This window comes from Cervus canadensis, chromosome 19 (genome assembly GCF_019320065.1).
Source record: "Cervus canadensis isolate Bull #8, Minnesota chromosome 19, ASM1932006v1, whole genome shotgun sequence".
Taxonomy (NCBI): Eukaryota; Metazoa; Chordata; class Mammalia; order Artiodactyla; family Cervidae; genus Cervus; species Cervus canadensis.
This window is the reverse complement of record NC_057404.1, coordinates 44,732,301-44,756,328: the sequence shown is the minus strand read 5'-3', so window position 1 is coordinate 44,756,328 and position 24,028 is coordinate 44,732,301. Positions and strand designations below refer to the sequence as shown.

The window sequence follows — 24,028 nt, the reverse complement described above, 5'->3', positions numbered from 1 at the left end:
CAAAATAAACCTTGATGTTTTTAGTTATTAATCAGCTACAGCTGAAGGGAAAGTTCAGAAGTGCTAATGAGATGGGCTAATGATGTATACATGTTTATTTTAAAACCCAAAATGCTCCCTTTTTATCCTAAAATTAGCATAATCATTAACCAATCTGAAATCAAGACTCAAACAGCAACATTTGTAGCTTCATCACTCCTCTCTCAAAAGCTCTTCAGTTCAGTTCAGTTCAGTTCAGTCGCTCAGTCATGTCCAACTCTTTGCGACCCCTGAAACGCAGCACGCCAGGCCTCCCTGTCCATCACCAACTCCCGGAGTTTACTCAAACTCATGTCCATCGAGTCGGTGATGCCATCCAGCCATCTCATCCTCTGTTGTCCCCCTTAGAGTAGGGAATTTTATGAACTATCAATAGAAATGCCAAGTTTACACTGTTTCCTCTTATGTCAGTAGTCTTCCTTTCACCCTGGTTCTTCTTTTCAATTTTGAGAATGCATAGAATGGAATTAACAAAAGTCTATCTGTTTGTGTCATATTCTCATCATTGGTATTCATGATATGCTTGTATTTAGTTAGTTATTCTATTAATAATTTTAATAATAGGATAACTACCCATAATCCTACCACTCACAACAAACAAAGATCCCTGTCCCTAAAGATATATTCAAAGATTATATTCTAGTGAGAGCAAAGAAACTAAACAAAAATTTAATTTTTAAGTAAATATACTCAAACATAAATACCATGGAACACACACACACAATACAAAGCAGAAGAGGATAGGCAGATAGGAAATGCCAAAGATGGGAGACATACTAAATAAGGTGGTCATGGTAGGCTTCATTTGGAAGGTGAAATTTAGTCAAAAACTTAAAGGAGACAAAAGTGTTGTCGATTCAGATATCTGGAGAAAGAATGTCCCAGGTAAAAGGAATATCCAAGTGAAAGATCTCAAGATAGGAGAGCTCCTAGCATAAGTGAGGAGTAGCAAAGAACCTGCTGTGATTGTCAGAGACTGAACAAGGGAGTAGGAGCAGTCAGAGAAGAAATGGAAGGTCTTAGCCTTGTAGCCATCGTATGGACTGTAGTTTTTACTCTGAGTACAAACGGGAGCTATGTCAGGATTTAAAGGAGAGAAGTACCACCTACCGCTGTATGATCCAAGTTTTAAGAAGCTCACACTGGTTTATTTGTTGACAGTAGACTCTGAGAAGATGAGGATAGTAGAAAAACTGATTTAGAGATTCTAGTGACTCAGTGGAAGGGATGAGAAATGGGAGGATTCTGAGTATATTTTGAAGTTAGAGCTAATAAGATTTCTTAAAAGATTAGACACGGGGTGTGAAAGAATAAAAGTAGTCAAAGATGGCTTTCTAGTTGTCGTAAACATCAGCAGGGAGAGAGTGGCCACAGCTGAGATTAATGAAGCAGGATTGTAGATGGGTAAGGAAATCAGGAGTTCACTTTTGGACACGTTGAGTTTGAGTGGTACTCACATTTAGTGGAAATATCCATGGATATGTGAATGTTAAGTCTGGAACATTCTGGAAGTTAAGTCTGGAAGACAAATGGTCCTACAGGTGTGAATATGAGAGTAATTACCATAGAGATGTTTTTAAGGCTATGAGTGTAGACAAAGAGGAGGAAAAAAAGAGAAAAAGTCTAATATTCCAAATTAAGAAATCAGGAAGAAGAGGATCCAGACAAGGAGACTGAGAAGGAATAACCAGAAAGGATGGGAAGAAGCTAAGAGAAAACAGCATTCTGGAAACTAAGTGGAGAACATTTATTAAGAAAGTAAATGTGTGCTCAGTTGCTGAGTTGCTCATTCGCTCATTCACGTTTGGCTCTTTGTGACCCCATGGACTGTAGCCCACCAGGCTCCTTTGTCTGTGGGATTGTCCAGGCAAGCATACTGGAATGGGTTGCCATTTTCTTCTCTAGGGGATCTTCCTGACCCAGGGATCGAACATGTGTCTCCCGTGTCTCCTGCATTGCAGGTGGATTCTTTTATCACTGAGCCACCAGGTAAGGAAGAGGAGTGATCAAATGTACCAAATGATCCTGACAGATCAAGTAAGATGAGGAATGAGAATTGACCATCATATTTAAGATCATGAAGGTCACTGGCGACCTCAAGAAGACTTGTGAGGAGAAAATCTGATTAGATTGCTTTAAAGCGAAAAGGAAGAAGAATTGAAATCAGGAAGTAAAGATTAATCTTTTGCTTGCCAAGAAATGCTGTGGTAGTTACAGTTGAAAATGGGTAAGAAGAAATTTTTTTAAGATAAGAGAAAAATTCATATTTATGTATTTGTGAGAATAATTCAGTAAAGAGGGAAAATTTGATGATTTGAGAGATAGAAGGGAATATTGAAAGAACAATGTCCTTGAGTAGGCTACAAAGAAGTTTAGACAGTGAAGAATTCAAGGCTGATAAAGGATCTGAGTTTTTATGAGGGTAGCAGTGTAGAAGGATCAAGGGAGGAACAAAAAATAAAATGTAATGTCAGCGCCTATATGGAGTTTCTCTTAATTTTTCAAACACTATGTAAATACAAACACTTCACTCCAAATTTAGTTTTTGGCAACTGACTGCCCAAAATGTAGATCAACCAAGATTTTCTAGTTCACTGCTTACCCTAATCTCTGAGGGACTGGTAAGGAAAAGAAGTGGAGATAAAATTCAAAATCCATATCAATTATGGACATTTTTAGCATAGCATCAGATTAAAGTTAAGTAAGGATAAAAGGTTATTCATAAAATACATTTCAGAATTTTCTGAGCACTTCACATACTTCTTCACATTTTCCATTGCCGTGACATTTTCAGTTTTCATGTCTGAGTGTAATTCTATCAATGTACAACTCAAAATTATAATTTTAAAATAAAATAAATAGATTTTATGGAAATCTGAGATTTTGGCCATAGCTAAAAGAGAATAGAATTCCAATTATTAATTAAAGTAAACAAATGTGTCCATAAAGACAGCAAGGAAGCACATTTTTTCTTGTGAAAATAACTGATTGGTCGAGGACTTGTGGGCCTTAAAACAGGTGTATCTTTATTACCTGAGGTGAAAACATTTCTAATATTTCCCTGGTGGAAAATGCTGGTTAAAACAACATGTCTAATATTCTATCAATATAAAATTAGAGAAAAAGTCAGATGACATTCATATAAGAATATTAAACAAAATATAAAAGGCCACCTTGTAGTGGTGAGAATTCAAGTGATTTTATTATTCTCTACACTTTCTATATTGCTTAAATTATTTCTATTATCTTTATAATTAGGAAAAAAGTATAATAACAACCATTATTATTTTGAATAATAAAAGAGGCAGTGATCAAGAAAATAACAGATTCAGCACACAGTTATGTAATGCTAAAAAATAGTTTCAGCTATTATTACAGAACACAGAATGCTCAACTTTAACTTTAATTCTATCTTGCTTAGGTGGCTTCAAGCAAATAAAAAGATCATTTACATGACTATTGTCTCATTGCAAGAAAGATAGAGTAATTACACCAGGGTGTGGTAGATTAACTAAACTGCCTGAAAGCAACTTGGGGAAAGTGATATAAGTTATTTTTAAGATTTATTATTTTGTTTGTTTGTTTCATAGATTAAAGTCTGTGCTTTTCCAAGCAAAAAAGATCAGAGCACCAGAGATTTTTTAGCTCCAAAAGCCAAACTCTGCCCTCAGTTATGTGTATGCAATTAGCTGCATGTGTATAATTGAGGGAAGAATTTGGCACACAAAATTTGGAATAATCTGGAAATTTTTTAAATCTGGAAAAAATTAGAATCTGTTTGATAAAATAAACTATGATGTGATCCAAATTCAAACAGGCTTTGATGTGTTTAAAAAATGGTGTTTTCACGTACATGAGAAAAGAAAATTTTCATTTAGCCCAGACTAGAAAAGACAATTCTGGAGGATGAGAGGGAAGAACATAGCAGCAAGCAAACTTTTCCCAGGATTACAAATACCATGTGTATCCCTGATAAGAAGGGAGTTTGTGCTCCCTTACTGTTAATGGTGCCTCACACAACAAGAGAGAGGAGAGGAGAAGGGAGGGGAGGGTCTGTGTGTGAATACTCTTGAACTCCCCAGAGTATTCTTACTGCGGCTTTCACATGCATCTGGTATACTTTTATTATCTACAAATCCCCCTCTCCTGCACTCCCTGCTCACTATTAGAGTGAGCTCTTCGCAAATCGATCCTTCCCCAAGTCATCTATCAAGTATAAAATCAGCCCAAGCAAAGCAGACTTTCTTCTCAGCTTTTGTTCCTACTTCAATATTCCTTTCACATGTCATCTGAACAGGACCACCAATGTTCTGCTTCTAATAATTTCTGAAGCCCCTTTCAATGTTTCGTTTTAAACCAGAAATCGAAAATAAATAAAGGTCCATACCTAGATCTTTATCATATTCTAAACTTCTTCTTTCAATGTCACATTTTAAATTCTGACATATCCCTTTTAGCCCTGCCATGTCACCGAGCAAGGAATCAGAACAGAGGAATAACAAAAACCACAACTCCTTTCCCCCATTTCTGCCTTGGGGGGAGGAAAAAAAAGCTAGTGTGCAATGTGCAGAATGTTCATTCTTCTGGCTGTGTGTGTTGAGCTATTTATCAACCCACAAAGTATGATCTGTTTCTCCTTTATGGTCCTTTCAACACACAAAAAATATTGGCGTTGCTTCTCCCTGCCCCTCAAGAGAGTCATCTGGATTATAACCGCACTACCCATGGGATTAAACCACTTGTAAAGAAGTGGAGTCTTTTGCTTTTGGATCTTGAAACTTTGAAAACAACCTTAAGCTATTCTCCTAAACACATTAAAAGGAGCAATTTTGTGTGTTCTTCAGGCATCTTTACAAGTTCTTGTGAAAGGGTAAATGTTGCTGGTTTGCATTTTATATGTTCGTTATTTTTCAGAATAGCCCTGCCTATCACCATAGATATGGTTATAAAATCAGAAGAGAAAAGCCAAAGTCTTTCTAAATGGCCTTTTGCCCCCTCTATGCACCAAAGGCGAAATATTTTACAATTAAATATTAATATGGTCTCTGACCACTGCTTCAATAATCGAAACATGTAATTGTTCAGAGACCTGGTGCACCCCATCTCGAAAACCCAGTAAATCTCGTTAAGTTTCAGTTCAACTTTTTCAAGAGGCTAATCTATTTTTGTCAGAAACTAAATAATACTCACACTTTAAATTTTTTTTAATTTATTTGGCTGTGCTGGGTCTTAGTTGCGATATGCAGGATCTTTAGTCGTTGCATGCAGGGTCTTTTAGTTGTGGCATGTAGCATTTTAAGTTGCGGATGTGAACTCTTAGTTGCAGCATGTGGGATCTAGTTCCCTGGCCAAGGAGCGAACCCAGACCCCCTGCACTGGGAGTGCACAGTCTAGAAATCCTCCTTCCTAATATCAGCATGGGTTTTACCCTCTTTGAAGGTAAGCTCCTAGTTTCGCAGAATGTTAGATTGTTAGGGATGCCATAACAAAATACTACAGCTTGGATGGCTTAAACAACAGAAAAATTTTTTCACAGTTCTGAAGGCTGGAAGTCCAAGATCAAAATGTCAGCAGCGTTGATTTCTCCCGAGGCCTTCTTAACTTGTACTCATCACATGGTTGGCCCTCTGCGCACGAGTCCCTGGTTTCTCTTTTCCATCTTATAAGGACACTAGACATATCTGAATCTGGGTCTTAACCTTAGGGCCTCATTGTAACTTAACCACTTCTTTAAAGACTTTATCTCTGAATACAGTTAGATTCTGAGGTACTGGAGTTTAGAGCTTTTAATATATGAATGGTGGGGGGGCACAGTTCAGCTCATAATTTAACTTCTTTTTTTATATTACCGTCACCCACATTCCATCATAGAAATTGTGGCCAGGCAAACATTTGGTTAGGTATATCTTAAGGAATAATATTACATCTTAAAAATATGCAACAGTTTTTATTAATAGCAGTTGTGGAATATTTTGTTGTTCTGTTGCTACATTTCTCGTCTTGAGCAAGGTATGAAATCAGTAAATAACTGATAAGTTAAAAAGATATCAACTAACCAATGAAATGTTAGGTTGAGTAAATAAGTTTGTCACTGGCATGGCAGCTTTCAGATTGCATCACCCCACCATGCCAGTGGTCATGATGTGATTTTATAAATAAATGTGCTTCCAAGTATACCTCTAATAATTTTTTAATCCCAAGTAATTTCTTTTACTGGGATGAAAGCCCTTTTTAAAAAATCCTCTACAAGACTTCCCTCGTGGCCCAGTGCTTATGAGTGCAGGGCACAGTTGGGCTCGATCCCTGGTTTGGGGAGATCCCACATGTTATGGATCAGCTAAAGAAAGCCCATGTGCCAGAACTACTGAGCCCATGCTCTGGAGCCCAGGAGCTGCAACTATTGAAGCCTGTGTGCCCTAGCGCCTGGGTTCCACAAAAGAGGAGCCACCACAATGAGAAGCCCGCACACCGCAACTAGTGATTAGCCCCTGCTTGCCACAACTAGAGAAAGCATCTGAGCAGCAATGAAAATACAGTGCAGCCAAAAATAAAATAATTTTTAAAAATCCTCTACAATAAGTATAACTGATTTCATAGACTAAATCACTACAAATTCCCCCAAAGAACTGTGAGTGCTCCACCTGGCCCTTCTATGTAGACACTCCCCAAGGTCCTCTCACCAGCTGTCCTCTCGGCTCACTTTGCACACATTCCTTGATGACCTCATCTATTCCCATAGTTTTATTCTGACCTTCCCACAGGTGGCTCCCAAATCTATATCTTCCTGAGGACCCAAACCTACATTTCCACTGTCCAGTGGGTTTCTTTGCAGTATTGCAGACACCTCACAGGAAAACCTTCTTCTCTAAAAACATGATTACCATACAAAAGTTGTGATACTGTGACATAATTAGAAGTATATATATTTGGTCTTCATCACTGGTTCTTGTCACAGAACTTCTAAAACCCTTGGAATTTCCTGGGTGGTAAAAATGAAAGGAGCATCCTTTATTATTCATAAGAATATAAACAAGGCTAGTGGAGTGGATGAATTCCAACTGAGCTATTTCAAATCCTAAAAGATGATGCTGTTGAAGTGTTGAACTCAATATGCCAGCAAATATGGAAAACTCAGGACTGGAAAAGGTCAGTTTTCATTCCAATCCCAAAGAAAGGCAATGCCAAAGAATGTTCAAACTACTACCACACAATTGCACTCATCTCATATGCTAGCAAAGTAATGCTCAAAATTCTCCAAGCCAGGCTTCAACAATACATGAACCGTGAACTTCCCAGATGTTCAAGCTGGATTCAGAAAAGGCAGAGGAACCAGAGATCAAAATGCAAACATCCGTTGGATCACAGAAAAAGCAAGAGAATTCCAGAAAAACATCTACTTCTGCTTCATTGGCTATAATAAAGCCTTTCACTGTGTGGATCACAACAAACTGTGGAAAATTCTTAAAGAGATGGGAATACTAGACCACCTTACCTGCCTCCTGAGAAACCTGTATGCAGGTCAGGAAGCAACAGTTAGAACCAGACATGGGACAACAGACTGGTTCAAAATTGGGAAAGGAGTCCATCATGCAAAATGCCGGGCTGGATGAAGCACAAGCTGGAATCAAGATTACCGGCAGAAACATCAATAACCTCAGATATGCACATGACACTACCCTTATGGCAGAAAGTGAAGAGGAACTAAAAAGCCTCTTGATGAAGGTAAAAGAGGAGAGTGAAAAAGTTGGCTTAAAACTCAACATTCAAAAAAGTAAGATCACGGCATCTGGTCCCATCACTTCATGGCAAATAGATGGGGAAACAATGGAAACAGTGAGAGACTTCATATTCTTGGGCTCCAAAATCACTGCAAATGGTGACTGCAGCCATGAAATTAAAAGATGCTTGCTCCTTGAAAGAAAAGCTATGACAAACCTAGACAGCATATTAAAAAGCAGCATCACTACTTTGCTGACCAAGGTCCATCTAGTCAAAGCTAGTAGTAATGAATGGATGTGAGAGTTGGACCATAAAGAAGGCTGAGTGCAGAAGAATTGATGCTTTTGAACTATGGTGTTGGAGAAGCCTCTTGAGAGTCCCTTTAGACTGCAAGGAGATCAAACCAGTCAATCCTAAAGGAAATCATTCTTAGATATTCATTAGAAGGACTGATACTAAAGCTGAAACTCCAATACTTTGGCCACTGGATGCAAAGAGCCGACTCATTAGAAAAGACCCTGATGCTGGGAAAGATTGAAGGCAGGAGGAGAAGGGGACGACAGAGGACAAAATGGTTGGATGGCATCACTGACTCAAGGACATGAGTTTGAGCAAACTCCAGGAGATGGTGATGGACAGGGAAGTCTGGCGTGCTGCAGTCCATGGGGTCACAAAGAGTCAGACATGACTGAGGGACTGAGCAACAAGAAGCTGAGTTAATGCTAACTAGTGACTCTTGAGGTTGGGGTGGGGGTTGGTTGCCAAAGGAGCCAGCCACGTGATTGGAGGATTGGAACTTACATTCAGGCCCACGCTAAACTTCTAGAGAGGAGAATGAGGCTAGGGATTTAGTCAAATCACCAATAGTTGATGATTTAATGAATCATGCCTAAGTAATGGAATGTCCATGAAAAACTCTTCAAGAGCTTCCAGCTTGGTGAATGCATCCATGTGCCAGGAGACTGGTATACCCCAAACTCCATAGAGACTGAAGTTCTTGCACTCAGGACCCTTCCAGAACTTGCCCTGTGTACCTTTTAACTGCTTATTCAGCTTATACTTTATAATAAGCCAGCAATGGAAAGTAAAATATTTCCCTAAGTTCTGTGAGCCATTATAGCAAATTGTAGAAACTAAGGTGGGTGGGGGAAAGTCATGGAAACCCCAAATTTGTAGCCAAGTCAGACAGAAGTATGAGTAATCTGAAGACCCACTACTTGTAATTGGCATCAGATGTGGGGGAGACAGTCTTGTGGGACTGAGCCCTTAATCTACAGAAAGAAAGTGAAAGTGCTAGTCTCTCAGTTGTGTCTACCTCTTTGTGACCCCATGGACTCACCACGCTCCTCTGTCCATGGAATTCTCCAGGCAGTAATAGTGGAGTGGGTAGCCTTTCCCTTCTCCAGGGGATCTTCCCAACCCAGGGATTGAACTCAGGTCTCCTGCATTGCAGGCAGATTCTTTACTGTCTGAATCACCAAGGAAGTCCTGTGGGGTCTATGTTAACTCTGCATAGTTAATTTCAGAATGAATGAAATTGTAGGACACCCAGTAGGTGTCCACAGAGAACTGGAAAAGTTCTTGTGGAAAACTCACACATTTTGTGTCAGATGTGTTCTTAGTAGTAAAACAATTTTCCTTTAAAGATAAAGAATATAACTGATCTGGGTTCCAATCCAAATGTTTATGCAAACAAACTGTTGACCTTGGACAAGTAACTCAAATTCTCTGAGCCTTGAGTTAATTAATTAATCGAAAAACCAGTTAACTAAAATCTGGCTCCTTTGTAGGAACAACATGAAGATTAAATAAAAAGTTTAAATTAAAAAGGATGTACTTAGCATATACTCAATAGATTGAAGTGCTACAGAACTAAGAAAAGTAAGGAAGGGAAGAAGGAAGGCAAATGGGAAAAAAAGAAGGAAAAGAAGAAAAAGGAGAAAAAAGGAAAGAAAGAAGGTTGAAATATTATATATATATATATATTCTTTAATTTGATTAATGAAATATCATTCTCCCAATTCATATTGTTAAAATTTTTGTCAAATTCTGCTTCTTTCTTTTCCACATCTTTCACATCTGGTCAACAGCTAACATCTGTTGATCTCCTTCTAAAATGTGTCCCTAATACATATACTCTTTTCTCTGCTGACGGGTTTGGTTCTGACTTTTATTGCTATTCAGCTGGCTAAGATACCTAGTCTAATTTTCACTTGTTTTTTCTCCCTTCTCCCTTTCTCCCATTATTTCAATTCCTATCCCTAAATTTCCTTCATACTGCTCATATCTTCTTTATGTGACTATATAAATTAAAATTTTTCCATGATTCTTCATTCCATAGAACCATAGATTCCGTCAACAACTAACGTTTATCTCCATTCTATTTTATCCAAGATTTTTTCCATGAAAGTTCTCAAAAGCATCTCGTGCACCAGCCATAAAAGATGTATCACTCACAAACCCAAATGCAGAAGTGGGCAACCACTCTGCCCACTTTTATTCACATCACCCTGTGAATCTCCTTCCTTTCATTCACCTACCAAAATTCTACCCAATTCTCTCATGTGAGAATAATTATTCATACCAACTCTGTGTTCCTCCCCATGAGCTGAGTTGACTGAGAATAGATACAGCAATCAGATGAATGTTTAGTCAAATAGACATTAAGTCATTGTCAAAATATTGGTTTTACTATTGGCAATATCAGATTAACAAACGCAGCTAGATTTATGACAAGATTTGTTTTGTTTTACTCTCTTTCCCCAAACCTACTGGTCAAGACTGTTCCTCCAAAGAAGAGTTAAGATCTTCAGATCAGAAACACTTATCCAGAACCCTCTCATTAGGCTCTGGGACCCCATAGATGTGAATCTTGAGGTCCTTAGACCCTGACCTGGGGGTACTTACTCTATGGAGGAGCCTAGAAAAAAGAAAGAAAGAAAAGAAAAAAAAGAAAAGTACACTTCCTCAAAGCAGACAGATCTCAAAGAGGAGGGGGAGATATACTGAAGCCAAGCTAGTGCATGACTATCCTTTCAATTTCTCATATCAATTAAGTCAGTTTTCTTGGGGGAAGGAGAGGAAGAAATGCAAATGAGAGAAAAGGCCAAGCTTCACTTTTCATTAGTTACGGAAGGATCAAAGTTTCTACCTCTTGTGTGTGAGTAGGCAGGAACACTGGATGAACGAAAATGTGGTCCCATCCATGCCCTGCCTTTCAGTGTTTAACTTAAGATCCTAAAATGTGCATAAAAAGTAAATTGTCCTTTTGTGGGAAAGTTGAAGTTATAGCTAAACATATAAACTGCATTAAAAATATGAATAGTAAAATGAAACAATCAGGTAATAGAAGGAAAAAGAAATGAAAAAGTTGACTGGCCAATATGGAAACAAGAAAGAACAAAAAACATATGGAAACTTTTTTTCAAAATTAATTATTAAGGCACATATGGCCAAAAAAAAAAAAAAACCACACAAAAGTTTATGTATGTTTAAATACATTTAAATTCCTTTTTCTCTGTAGTGGGTAACATCATAAGGCAGATTTGTGTTTTATTTAGTTGCTTTGTTTGAATTTCCTGAAAGGAAAAGTAAAGACTATTTAATATAAATATAGAGATTTTGGTGTCTTTTCCCAACATACTATAAATGTGGGATTCGAAAGTTCAGTTTGGTATTATTGCTGACAGTACCACAGTGTCATGGTATAAGTATGATTGAAAAAGAACTTGAATAAGCATATGAAAACAGGTACTTGAGTCCTTCTCATTAACAAAAATTTATTATATGAATATATATATAATTTTTATTACACACACACACACACACACAGGCTTCTCTAGTGGTTCATGCAGCAAAGAATCTGTCTGCAATGCAGGAGACCCAGGTTCAATTCCTGGGTTGGGAAGATCCCCTGCAGAAGGGAATGGCTACCTACTCCAATATTCTTGCCTGGAGAATTTCATGGCCAGAGGAGCCTGGTGAGTCCATGGGGTCAAAAAGGTTTGGACACAACATAGCAACAAACACTACTAGTATATATATGCATACATATACATATACATGTCTCCTTAGGCCTAAAATTTTCATGCTCATTTTTCAGTTCATTTTGTTTTTTTTAGAAAATATTAAATGATTCCACTTAATCATTTTTGATTTATATGAATATTATTAAATCATGCCTTTTACATCAAAAATGGATTTGTGTTTTTGTTGTATTTGGATGAGTCCAAATTATGCTTTTGAAAGAGAAATTTGAATTTGACATACATTAAAGGCCTTTTTGATATATTAGGGGGGAAATACACCTGGAATTATAAATAGCCAAGTTGAAAAATCTTCAGAATTGTGCTTAAATTACCTCAAATATTGGATTTTCCACTAAAACTATAGTAAGACTCAAGGAAAATGAGGTATTCCAAATTCTAAAGTAGTGAATATGCAAATGTCATCACATTAAATCACTAACAAGCAATATAAAGGAATTGAGAGTCACTTATTCATTATTCAAAAGATATTTACTTGCTGTCTATCATGTGTAAAGAACAATTTTAGGGATTTTTTTCCCACACTAATAAGCAAAAAGTGATAAAAATTTCAGCTCTGACTGTGCTTACATTTAAGGGAAAGGAGACAGATTATGAATAAGCAAAATGCGTAGTTTATTATTTTCAAATGCTACAAAGAAAATGGGGTTTCCCAAGTGGCGCCAGTGGTAAAGAACTTGTCTACCAATGCAGGAGATGTAAGAGATGTGGGTTTGATCCCTGTGTCAGGAAGATCCCCTGAGAAGGAAATGGCAACACACTCAGTATTCTTGCCTAGAAAATCCCATGGACAGAGGAGCCTGGCAGGCTACAGTCCGTAGGTCGCAATGAACCGGACGTGGCTGAAGCAACTTAGCACACATGCACGCACAAAGAAAATATAAAGCAGGAAAAGGAATATGAAATATTTCAGGGGATGTGGAGATAACTACTACACTAAAAACATTCATCAGTTTTCAAAGGTCATGTTCCGTCTCAGATTAGGAGGTGGTGAAAGGGAGCCCTGAGCTTCACATTAGTTCACACCTGTCAGGTACCCTTCCTTAGAAGGGTAGATTAGAGGGTAGATTAGAATTATGAGGGATGTAAGAACAAAGTGGGCACCTCTGTGTTCCAACCTCTAAGGAATCAGCTCTGTTCTCCGTTTACACGTGACCAAAGGAAACCCACGGGGTGTAAAGCAGATACACCAAGTTTAGTTACTGGAAGACTAAGCACATCCTAAAAAGTGCTATTTAAAGTGTTGTTCTCTAATAGCAGCTAGTTCATCAACTGTTTTACTCATTCTTAATAAGAGAAGAATTGAAGAAAAAGCATTTGGAAACTTTTGAGACAAAATAGAAAAGTTTTATGTCTGTTTCGTCTAATAATACAAAAAGTTGGAGCTTGTTTCCTTTGTCTTTACATTTTACTTTTCAGTAACTCACTTTTTGTATTTTACAGAAGACTCAATATGAGACAGATTGGAAAGTCAAAAAACAAACTAGTTCTTCTTCACAGTTTGAGGGGCGTTGAACTAAAATACTGATCCGACTAAATTCATTCCAAAAACAACCACATATTAGGATGAGTGCCTTTTTTTAAATATGAAAAGTGGACATGTTTATTTTTTCAGATTCTGTGTTTCAACAAATACTTTTTAACCTAAAAATAGTTGCATTTGATAAGAGGGCTTATTCTGTATCAAGTTTACTTTTATTTTAATTCAATACAAGAAAGGAACATCAATATGAAATTAAATGATTTTCAAGTAAATGATTTCTTCTGTGATTTTTATTTTCATTATTTTGTGTGTGTGTGTGTACCAGGCACAGTGTTAATGGCTATGGATTTAGAAACAGTCTATGCTTTCATGGAGCTTACAGCACAGTGAAATAAACAAGTGAACATGCTCTGGGCAGGATTTCAATGTTTTCCATTAAATCTCATTGTCTCCAGTTTGTATGGACTGAAACAAAATCTTAGATCATGTGGTCATTCATTCCATTCATGCCACTAGTTTTAGATTCATAGCATCTGGGAACACATGTGTGCCCATGGTGACTATGTGTTTCTTTTGAGTAGGGACCTGAATCTGTCTGTCGAAGCAAGGGATCTTGGGGAATAAGAAACTGGCTTCAAATGATCTTACTATGTTGGGTGTATTCCACAGTATAGTAAAAAGGATATTCTATCTGCAATCCCCAAACCATGATTCCTATCCTTTCGCTTTAGACTGCCAAAAAAATTTATTCACGAATTTTCAACAGCCTTGTGACTTACTATAGCTTTAAATATATTTTAAAATTTTAATCTTGAATTTATAATCCTTGAATTAAATACTATAATTAATCATTAGAATAAGCAAATCCTTTAAGAGGTATACTTAAAAAAAGTTCTAGAATCTGTAAGTATTCTAACCTTGAATCTACCTTAGGTTTACAATGAAGTTTAGCCTGAGATGATGGTATTTATTTTGCTTTATTATTGTAAATTTTTTCAGTGTTTTTTATATATAGCAATGATAAAAGGCTGAAATTAAAGAGTTTGGGAAGAGACATGTGAGACATTTTGAAATGTCCATCCGGTGGTCTCTGTTTGGTAAAGAAGCCTCAAATTCATCTAGCAATAAAAAATAAGTGCTAATTGGTAACTTCTATGAAAATTGGTAAGCTCTTTCAACCCTGTTGAAAGAGGGGTTTAAGTTGATATTTGATAGTCAGGAGGGGGAAAAAGTAAAACTGTGCAACAGATTGAGGTGTGCAACTGATAGTGAAGGATGTCCCAATATTTCTCAGGGTAAAATAATGAACAACAGTCAGGAAAAATACTTTTGGCTCAGCTGTCCATATCACTGTGAATAAAGGGACTAGACAACTTAAAGAGGGGATCTCAAAAATGCTACTGAGACCCTCTAGTCATTGAGAGATATTTCATTTCTTTAAAAGAAGAAGTTTGGTAAAGTTGCAACTTGCATTGAAAATTTAATCTCTTTAAAAAAAAGAAAAGAAAATTTAATCTCTGAGAAAGCTGATGAAGCAGTGAGAAAAAATTCCAACCCACAGGACTTGATTGTTTGCAAAGGGAAATCACAGCTATAAACATGTCACGTCCCAGCTCCAAAATCTTCAAAGACCACAAGTTGTTGGCTGAATAAAGTGCTAATAGTAAGGCCCCTCTGCAGTTGAGCTCAAGGTTCCTTTCCAGACTTAATTCCCACGAGTTACTTACAACAGAAAGGGTGGGATGGGTTAAAGAAGTGATATAGACATTTATTTGAGGATGTACTATAAGCCAAGCACTGCATTATGTGATTCCGTTTAACTCCACAACTCTTATATCATAGGATTTTTGTGAGGGCTGAATAAGGTCATTAACACCAATTGCTTCACACAAGTATTTATATTAGAATTATTGTGCTTAGAACAATGTTGAACATATAGTAAGACCTCAGTGAATACAAGCACTTATTAGTTGTTTAGAAAAACCCAGAGAGAGGAAACATCAGAATCTCTCTTTCAGAATGAGGGAACGGGTGATCATAAACTTTAAGCTGTTAGCCAAATTGACGGTAGGGCTGGGATTTTATGTGACTCACAAGTTCTTGTTCTTCCCACCATACCAACCTCTCTCCACCATGGCAATCAATTCTTCAACTAAATTGGACTCTACTATTCCCCAAAATACATCACAAGCTACCTTTGCTCATGCTTTTGATGTCTCCTGCACTGTACCTGCCTTCAACCCTGTCTTCTTCAAGTTGAGGATCAGCTGGAAATAACTGTTCATTTCATAGTTTTTCCATCCCATGCATTTGCCAAATGCCTGCACAATTTTTCCCAAGCACCTACACAATAAGTGCAGTGACTAAAGTTAACCTGGCTTGTTTAATTTTTTCGGCATTTTGTCCTTATTATTTCTGAATTTTTAAGGCAAGGAACAAACTCATATTTTAATTTATTTAAATATGTTTCAATGAATAATTATTGAATTCCTACCATGTGCCAGACAATGGATATATATCAGAGTATAACATATACAGGATAGAGAAAAGAGACGTATACCCACAGGACTTAATAAATACTTATTGAATAACTGTTCTGTAAATATAGCTTTGTAGAAAAGCAAGACCCATTCCCCAAAATATATAGAAAAAACCTGTTTAGACTTGAACCACCATTAGCTCAAATGATAACTCAATTCTATTTCTAAAACAACCCCATAGCATATTAGTCCCTCCAGTCATGTCCAACTCTTTGCAACCTCTTAACTCAAATGATAACTCAGTTCTATTTCTAACACAACCCCTCATATGCATCCTAACTGGGGGCAGCCATGTCCCTATACATTACTGGATTGATTTTTTGTGGGTAACACTTGGGTCTTATTTTTCCTTATCTTGTATCCCACAGTACCATTCCTTGGGGAAGAAATACAAAAACATCTCGATCTTGGAGGCTTGCAAAGTAATTTTTCTAGACTTGATAAAAAACTGCTCATACAAAGCCCTTCAAACATGCTTATCCCAGAAAACACTGCTTCCTCAGAGACTAAGAGATTGAGCTGATTATAAATTCCTGTTGGCATTCTTTCCTCACAAATACTGATCATCCTCCCAATTCTTTAAAGTCAAATGACATTTGATTAATTGGAAACTTGTACTGCTATTTTATTAATGTTCCTCACTAGTTCACATTACTTTGTGTTTTATAGGAACAAGCCTTTTTGCTAGATAACTCATATTTTATCTCTATCACACTGTGCCATTTGGATTTACCTCGTTAACCAAAGACTCTCTTCTTTTGGATGTTAAGTGTATTTGATTGCTTTCTGTGGCACATTAAAGTGTTTCATTTTAAAAGGAAATTGTTTAGCCACTTAATGCAAAGTGTTGAATGCCAATTGAACCATTTGGGTTTATTTGGTGGGCTGTTTAAAGAAGATTCTTTTTAAAACTGGACATTTATTCCAAATGGCATTCAAATAATTAGTTGAAAGTTCCCGTAGAAAAATATGATCCCAGATTTTATAGTCCCCCTGCTATGGTTCAAAGTTGTGATAAGAATTTATTAATGCGTGGGTCAGATTCCTGCAACCTGTCTCCTGTGAGTCAAGTGTGGGAATCTGCAGACAGTGCTAGCCTGGGACATGAGGCAGCTTTTGATGGGCTATTTTGGCATCCCTTAAAAATGACGGTTTTCAATTATGCTGCATTCAACTTCTCCAAAGACTCCCTTTTGCCGTGAGAGTGAAGTACAATCTCCCCACAACGCCTGAAGACCATGTAAATTCAGGCCTCTGAGAACATCTCTAAACCCACCTCTCCATTTCCCTCTATACGCCAGGCAATTGCCTTATTCCCAATCTTTGCCTCTGCTCCTATGTCAGAGTTGCTGAACTTATCCTCCCTCATCCTGGAATGTTCTTTTTCCAGTTCTCACATGTCTGCCTCCTTCATATCATTTTGGCCTTTGTTCTGAAGAGATATCTTCAGAGAAGCCCTTGCTAACATTCTGCAGCTAAAGGCTCTAAATCCGTTCCTGTAGCTCTCTACCCTATCACCCAATTTTGTAGCAAAATGCTCCATTTCATAGCACATATCAATATCTTAAAATCCAACAATGAAAAAACTAAGATCATGGCCTCCTGTCCCATCACTTCATGGCAAATAGGGAAAAAGTGGAAGCAGTGATAGATTTTATTTCTTGGCCTCTAAAAATCACTGCAGATGGTGACTACAGTCATGAAATTTAAAAATGCTTGCTCCTTGGAAGGAACACTATGACAAACCTAGACAGTATATTAAGAAGCATAGACATCACTTTGCTGACAAAGGTCCATGTAATGAAAACTGTGTTTTTTCCAGTAGTTATGTATGGATGTGAGAGTTGGACCATAAAGAAGGCTGAGCACCGAAGAATTGATGCCTTCAAATTGTGGTGCTGGATAAGACGCCTGAGAGTCCCTTGGACAGCAAGGAGATAAAACCAGTCAATCCTAAAGGAAATCAACCCTAAATATTCATTGGGAGGACTAATGCTGAAGCTGAAACTCCAATACTTTGGTCACCTGATGGGAAGAGCTGACTCATTGGAAAAGACCCTGATGCTGGGAAAGATTGAAGGCAATAAGAGAAGAGGGCAGCCAAGGATGAGATGGTTGTACAGCATCACCGATTCAAGGGACATGAATCTGAGTAAACTCCAGGAGATAGTAAAGGACAGGGAAGCCTGGTATGCTGGAGTCCACGGGGTCACAAAGAGTCAGACACAGCTTAGCAACTGACAACAATAACAAATCAATACCTTAAATTGTATTGATTTTGTTTTACTTATAATTTGCCTCTCTCCACCAGAATATAGGCTCCACAAAAACAAAGACCTTTTCTCATCTGCAACTATACTACCAGCACTTGGAATCCACCAAAGTTGGTGCTAAATAAATATTTGGTTAGTCATTAGATACAAACTTAATTATAAGAGGGACTAAGGATTACATGTGGTAAGATCAAAGGAAGAAGTCTGTTAGCGGCAGCTGAGGCCTCCACCCTGCTGTCTGAAAAATTAAGCAACGCCCTACTTGGGAATCCTCAGTGCTGTGGTTCACTTGGCCCACCCTCACTGCAAGATGGTTTGGTGCTATCGGGCCATGGAGGAGTCTCACTTTCTTCACCATCTCAGTGGCTTATCAACTTTTTCATCCCAATCACTTACAGAACTATCTCTGAAAGGACTTCTTATAGGTAATATTCTCCATACTAATATATTTCCATTGATGTTTTAAGGGCTCATATGTCTGTCCTGTTGACCAATCTTCCTCCTGGTTTGGGAGACCTTCAATATAGTCCACAGAGACTTAATAACTTCATCCTCTTCCCATAGTTTGGAGAATGCTAAGTCATTCATTCATTCATTCCACGTGTACATACGAAAGATGAGATATTCTATTCTAGGCACCTTTCCAGATACTGATAAAATAGTAAATAGTAAAAAATAGTACAAATAAATTTAAATAGTAAAAAGTAATGTTTTATACATCTGTGTCTCTTTTTCTGTTTTGCATATAGGGTTATCGTTACCATCTTTCTAAATTCCATATATATGCGTTAGTATACTGTATAAAAATAAAATAAAAATAAAAAAAATAATGTTTTAAAAATCAAAAATCTTTGCTCTCCTATAATGCACATTCTAGTAGAAGAATCAGACAATAAACAAAATAATTGGAAGTATATTACATAATATGCTCAATGTATTAAATGCTACTGAGAAAAATGTCGGGACTGAAAATGAATCAAATAAAGGGGCATAATTTTAACAGAATGGTTACAGAAACTCCCACTAAGAAGTGGAAATTTAAGGAAAGACTTGACGGAAATAAGCAAGCAAATCATGTGAGTATCTGGAGCAAAGGCAAATGTAAAGGATGAGCAAAAGGGCTGACATGGCCAGAGTAAGTGAGCAAGGTTGGAGGAGGTGGAGATATGAGAGGCAGTCAGAGAGATGAAGGGGCCAGGTCACAGATGGAATGGACTGCGGTGGCCATAGCTCTTACTCTGAGGGAGATGAGAGCCCTTCAGAAGGTTTTGAGCAAAGAAGTGACTTGATCAGTCATGTATTTTAATAGGACCACTCTGACTTCTGATTGATAAAAGACTGTAAGAGAGCAAAGCAGGAGAAGGATAATGCAATAATTCAGAAAACAGATGATGGACCTTGGACGAGGGTGGTGGTAGGCTGCTAGGAAATGTCTAGATTCTGGATAATCAATGTTTGTTGACATATTGCTCAGTTCTCATAAAAAGGAACGCAGTGGAATGCAGTGGATAAGGCACAATCTCTAACACCAGATGATTTGCATAGAGCTCGTGACTCTGACATCTCCTTAACATTTGAATTTATACGAGTTACTTGTCCTCCCTAAACATCAACATATTCCTTTGTTAAAAGAGAGATGGTAGGAGTATTAGTTAAAGTAATGCTAGATATTCTAATAGATCCAAAGCTGTAAAATGGCTCTAACAGGACAGAACGTTATTTCGAATTGATGTAAAGTCTCATGACGGTATTTCTGATCAGTGAGGTCTCTCCCAAAAAAGTGATTCAGAGGCTCATCATGCTGCTTCTATCTTATGGTGCTGCTGTTTTTCAACTTTTGCCTTCTGAGGTCTCCCTGGGTGTGGATTTGCAACCAGCAGATGGGACAAAACAGAAGTCTCATGTGTAGAAAAATGTTAATAGGCTGAGCCTGGAAGCAATACAATCATTTCTCCCCCCATTTTATTAACCAATGAACTCACCCCTTGGTCCGACAGTCACTCCTGACTACAAGGGCCCTGGGATACTTGTTCTCCCTGTGTGCCCAGGAAAAAGAAATGAGTTTGGTGAGCAGCTTATCAATCTTCACTATCATTCTTCATCAGGGAACTATTGTGGGGTGAGACAACAGTGGAGAAGTACTAACCTGAAGGCCTGCAAGAATACAAGTGTGTGCTTAGTCGCTCAGTTGGGTCTGACTCTTTGCAACCCGATGGACTTTAGCCCGCCAGGCTTCTCTGTCCATGGGGATTCTCCAGGCAAGAATACTGGAGTGGGTTGCCATACCCTTCTCCAGGAAATCTTCCCAAACCAGGGATCGAACCCAGGTCTCCCGCACTGCAGGTGGATTATTTACAGTCTGAGCCACCAGCGAAGCCCATTGCTAGAATACATGGTTGTTACTAACTCAGGAAATCATAGAGGAAGGAGAAAGCCATACCCACAGGTGTTTTTTTATCATCCAACTCAGGGTCCCTTCTGCTCATTTGGTTGGAGGAGAGCTGGTCTTAGAAGAGTTCCCCAGTTCTCCCCTTCTGTGAGTACAAACCTAGAGCCTTTCCACTCAGCTTACTCAATGTTAATTAAGACAGAATACCAACATTGACGTGAGAGCAATATTATTTCCTTTCACATACAATCTTAGATGCCATGCTTTGTATAAAAAGTAGGTGTCGAAAATTCTCAACCTTTGGTAGAAATAATCACTGAGCTAAATAGAGGGACCCACAATTCATCCTCTCTTTGTTAAAAATAAATTTCTAAACAACATTCTGAGTTATAATTTATAAGCCTCACCTTAAGAGTACAGTTCAATTATTTTTGGTAAATTTATACAATTTTGCAACCATCACCACAATTCAATTTTTAAAATATTTCCATCATCCCCAAAACTTTCCTCATGCCCATTTGTGGTCAATCTCCTCCACTATACCTAGTCCCAGGCAACCATGAATCTACTTTTTGCCTCAATAGATTTGCCTTTGGGGGCACTTTACATAAATGAAATCAGACAATATGTTGTCTTTTTGTATCTGGCTTCTTCCCCTTATCACAATTTTTTAGAGGTTCATCCATGTTGCAGTATGTATCAGTAGTTCATTCATTTAGGTTGTTTAATGACATTCTATTGTATTGATATGGCATATTTTCTTTATCCACTTATCAATCAACCAGCATTTGAACTCTTTCCATATTTGGCTATTGTGGATAATTCTAGGAGCAGAGTTCCCATCCTTGCAATGGTGGTCAGATGCCGTCCTCTTAGAGTCTTTGCCCAGGTGTCAGTGGCATCTACAATAACAGAGTGGCATAGCGGAAAGACAATCAGAGTTGATAGAAAAATGGCTTGGACTTAGACCTTACTTCTCTTTTCTGAGCTCTCTGGTAGGAGACAACCTCACACTTGATGGTATAAAGAGCCTACAGTGGTTTTTGAAACAGTAAATGCTCCACAAATGTAAGTTCCCACTCTATTGCCCTCACTCCATTGTCTCACATTCTCTGTGAGAAAACTCAGAACCTCTTATCAGCAACCCCAGGTGCTCAGCCAAAGTTCCTCCTATTTACACGCCTTCTTTTATCAAGTCTGTGAGTTAAATAAGGTACCTTCTGTGTGTGATGTGGAAGAAGTCATTTTTTCTCCCTCACTCTTTTCCTACTGGTCCATAAAATAAGAGCTCTGCCCTCTCAGAAGTGTTTGTAGAAGTGTTCCCCTTTCTTCTAGATCTCATTGTTCCTCTCTATAGGAGAAGAATGACTATTCTGTTTGACAGAGTCTGATAGTTGTTGATCCATATTTCTCCAGTTGTCATAATTAACAGGGTAAGTCAATGCACCCACAAAGGGGACCTCTAGCTTATGCCCCTGACTGGGCTTCCTGGACCAACATGGTAAGGAATTGCTGGTTGGACAAGTTTTTGCTCTGGAGGCCTTACAGGTCAAGTAAATCCAAATTAAATCTGAAAAAAAAAAAAATTAGGAAGCCAAATGGACCACATTCAAGTTACATTTGCCAATCAAGCTTTACCTTCAAATAAGCTGACAGTACAATTTTCTGATTCCTCTCCTTGGTTCTCAATCAGCTGCCATTTTGAGAAGCAAAGGATCTGATTATTTCTCTCAAGTCCAACATACGGAGGCTGTTTGTCTCTTTTAGAAACAGAGCTGGGAATATATTTAGGCAGACGATGGTTGTAGTCCTATTTTCCTTCCATGTGTAGAAGACTTTTCTTAGGACGAACCACCCAGTAATGTAATATTAGTATCCTATCATTTAGCACAAGTTTATCCAATCCCTCTTGGGTTTCCCAAAAGAATTTGTTAGCCTTCTTTCTCTGAAGTAACAAATTATAGTCTGAGTCTGCCTCATATACCACATCAATCACTTGTTCAGTCCCTGGGATTGCTAAATGGTTGACCCAGTTGGGTAGCTTTAACTGTCCAATCATTTGGATTTGGGGTGTTAAAACAACTGAAGTGGTCTGACTACTTAGACTTAAAATGCCTGACAAACCATGATGGAGACTAAAACATCCAATTTAACTGGAAAACAAAGTTGTGGAATCTTTTAGATGTGTTCACATGTGTTCACAAGCACACAAAGTGTCTCTTAGGTTCACATTCTCTTTTCCCTTCCTCCCTTTCCCTTCTCCGTTTCTTTTTCCCTCTTCTCTATCCTCTACTTTGTCTTTCTCATCTCTCATGTTTAGCAAATACCTATAATGATAAAATAGTCATTTTTAATTAGCAGTGCTTCCTTCTCATTTCACCCAACATCAGAATCCAAGAAAGACTAAAAACAATTGTTAGACTTGTTTTCTTGATGACTGAGCAGAGTCAGTGAAATGGTTCATCCTACAGAAGAAGAAACAATGTGATATCGGCAGAAGGAGCTGAGATACAAGGAACACCCCAGAGAATATAACAGGCCACAGAATATTACTAAGATACACCAAGCCTCCTTGCAGCCCTTGGCACTATCGAAATCTTTAGAATAACAACTTGCAGGTTGCCCTGTTTATTTACAATCCAATGTTATCCTCTTGGCAGCCATCCTTATCCTTTGTCTCTCTTCACCTCTGAGTGCTTTTGGCCAAGTTCCTTAAAGAATGGTAAATCCTTAACTCTAAGGATCCAAGCCTCCAAGCCCAAAAGTGATCACTGAAGTAAGATGCTGCTGCTGCTGCTAAGTCGCTTCAGTTGTGTCCGACTCTGTGCGACCCCATAGACGGCAGCCCACCAGGCTCCCCCGTCCCTGGGATTCTCCAGGCAAGAACACTGGAGTGGGTTGTCATTTCCTTCTCCAATGCATGAAAGTGAAAAGTGAAAGTGAAGTTGCTCAGTCGTGTCCGACTCTTCACAACCCCATGGACTGCAGCCTACCAGGCTCCTCCGTTCATGGGATTTTCCAGGCAAGAGTACTGGAGTGGGGTGCCACTGTCTTTTCCATGAAGTAAGATGAAAGCTGAACAATTAGGAAGTGGCAGGAGACACATTAAACTTTTAGCAGAGGAAGATCAGGGCTTCAAGTTAACCTCTGATATCACAAAGTCATCCTTTAGGACTGGGAAATTAAAGTTGCAATTGCCCCTCATGTGGATTAGTGCTGAAGACACAGCTGGGCACTCCCAAGGGGATCAATGCCTTATTAATGATACAGCAACAAGCCTTAGGAAAATCCTATGAGCAGCCCTCCAAAGCTGGTTGTCGGCCATCGTGCAAAGTTAAAAATCCTCATTTTGAAGACATCTCTCAAGGGCTAAACTTTTGAGATTTTGGCTCATCAAAATAAGTTACTCTCAGTACTACTGAAATTAACCATATGCAAAATACAACAGAGCCCTGTCTAAAAGAGAATGAAAGGACATAAAATTTTCTCTAATGTGTAAAGGGAAGAGTGCAAAATGTCTTAATTTTTAAAATGCGATG

At 38.2% G+C, this 24,028-nt stretch overlaps 1 long non-coding RNA gene across 1 annotated transcript in view; it reads right to left on the bottom strand.

Annotated features, from left to right (window-relative positions):
- LOC122422096 overlaps nucleotides 1–22,261 on the bottom strand; it is a 452,617-nt gene extending 430,356 nt beyond the window's left edge. Inside the window, exon 1 of the long non-coding RNA XR_006263728.1 lies at nucleotides 22,128–22,261. This is a non-coding gene — a long non-coding RNA (uncharacterized LOC122422096). The remainder of the gene's footprint in view (nucleotides 1–22,127) is intronic.
- Nucleotides 22,262–24,028: the final 1,767 nt, after the last annotated feature.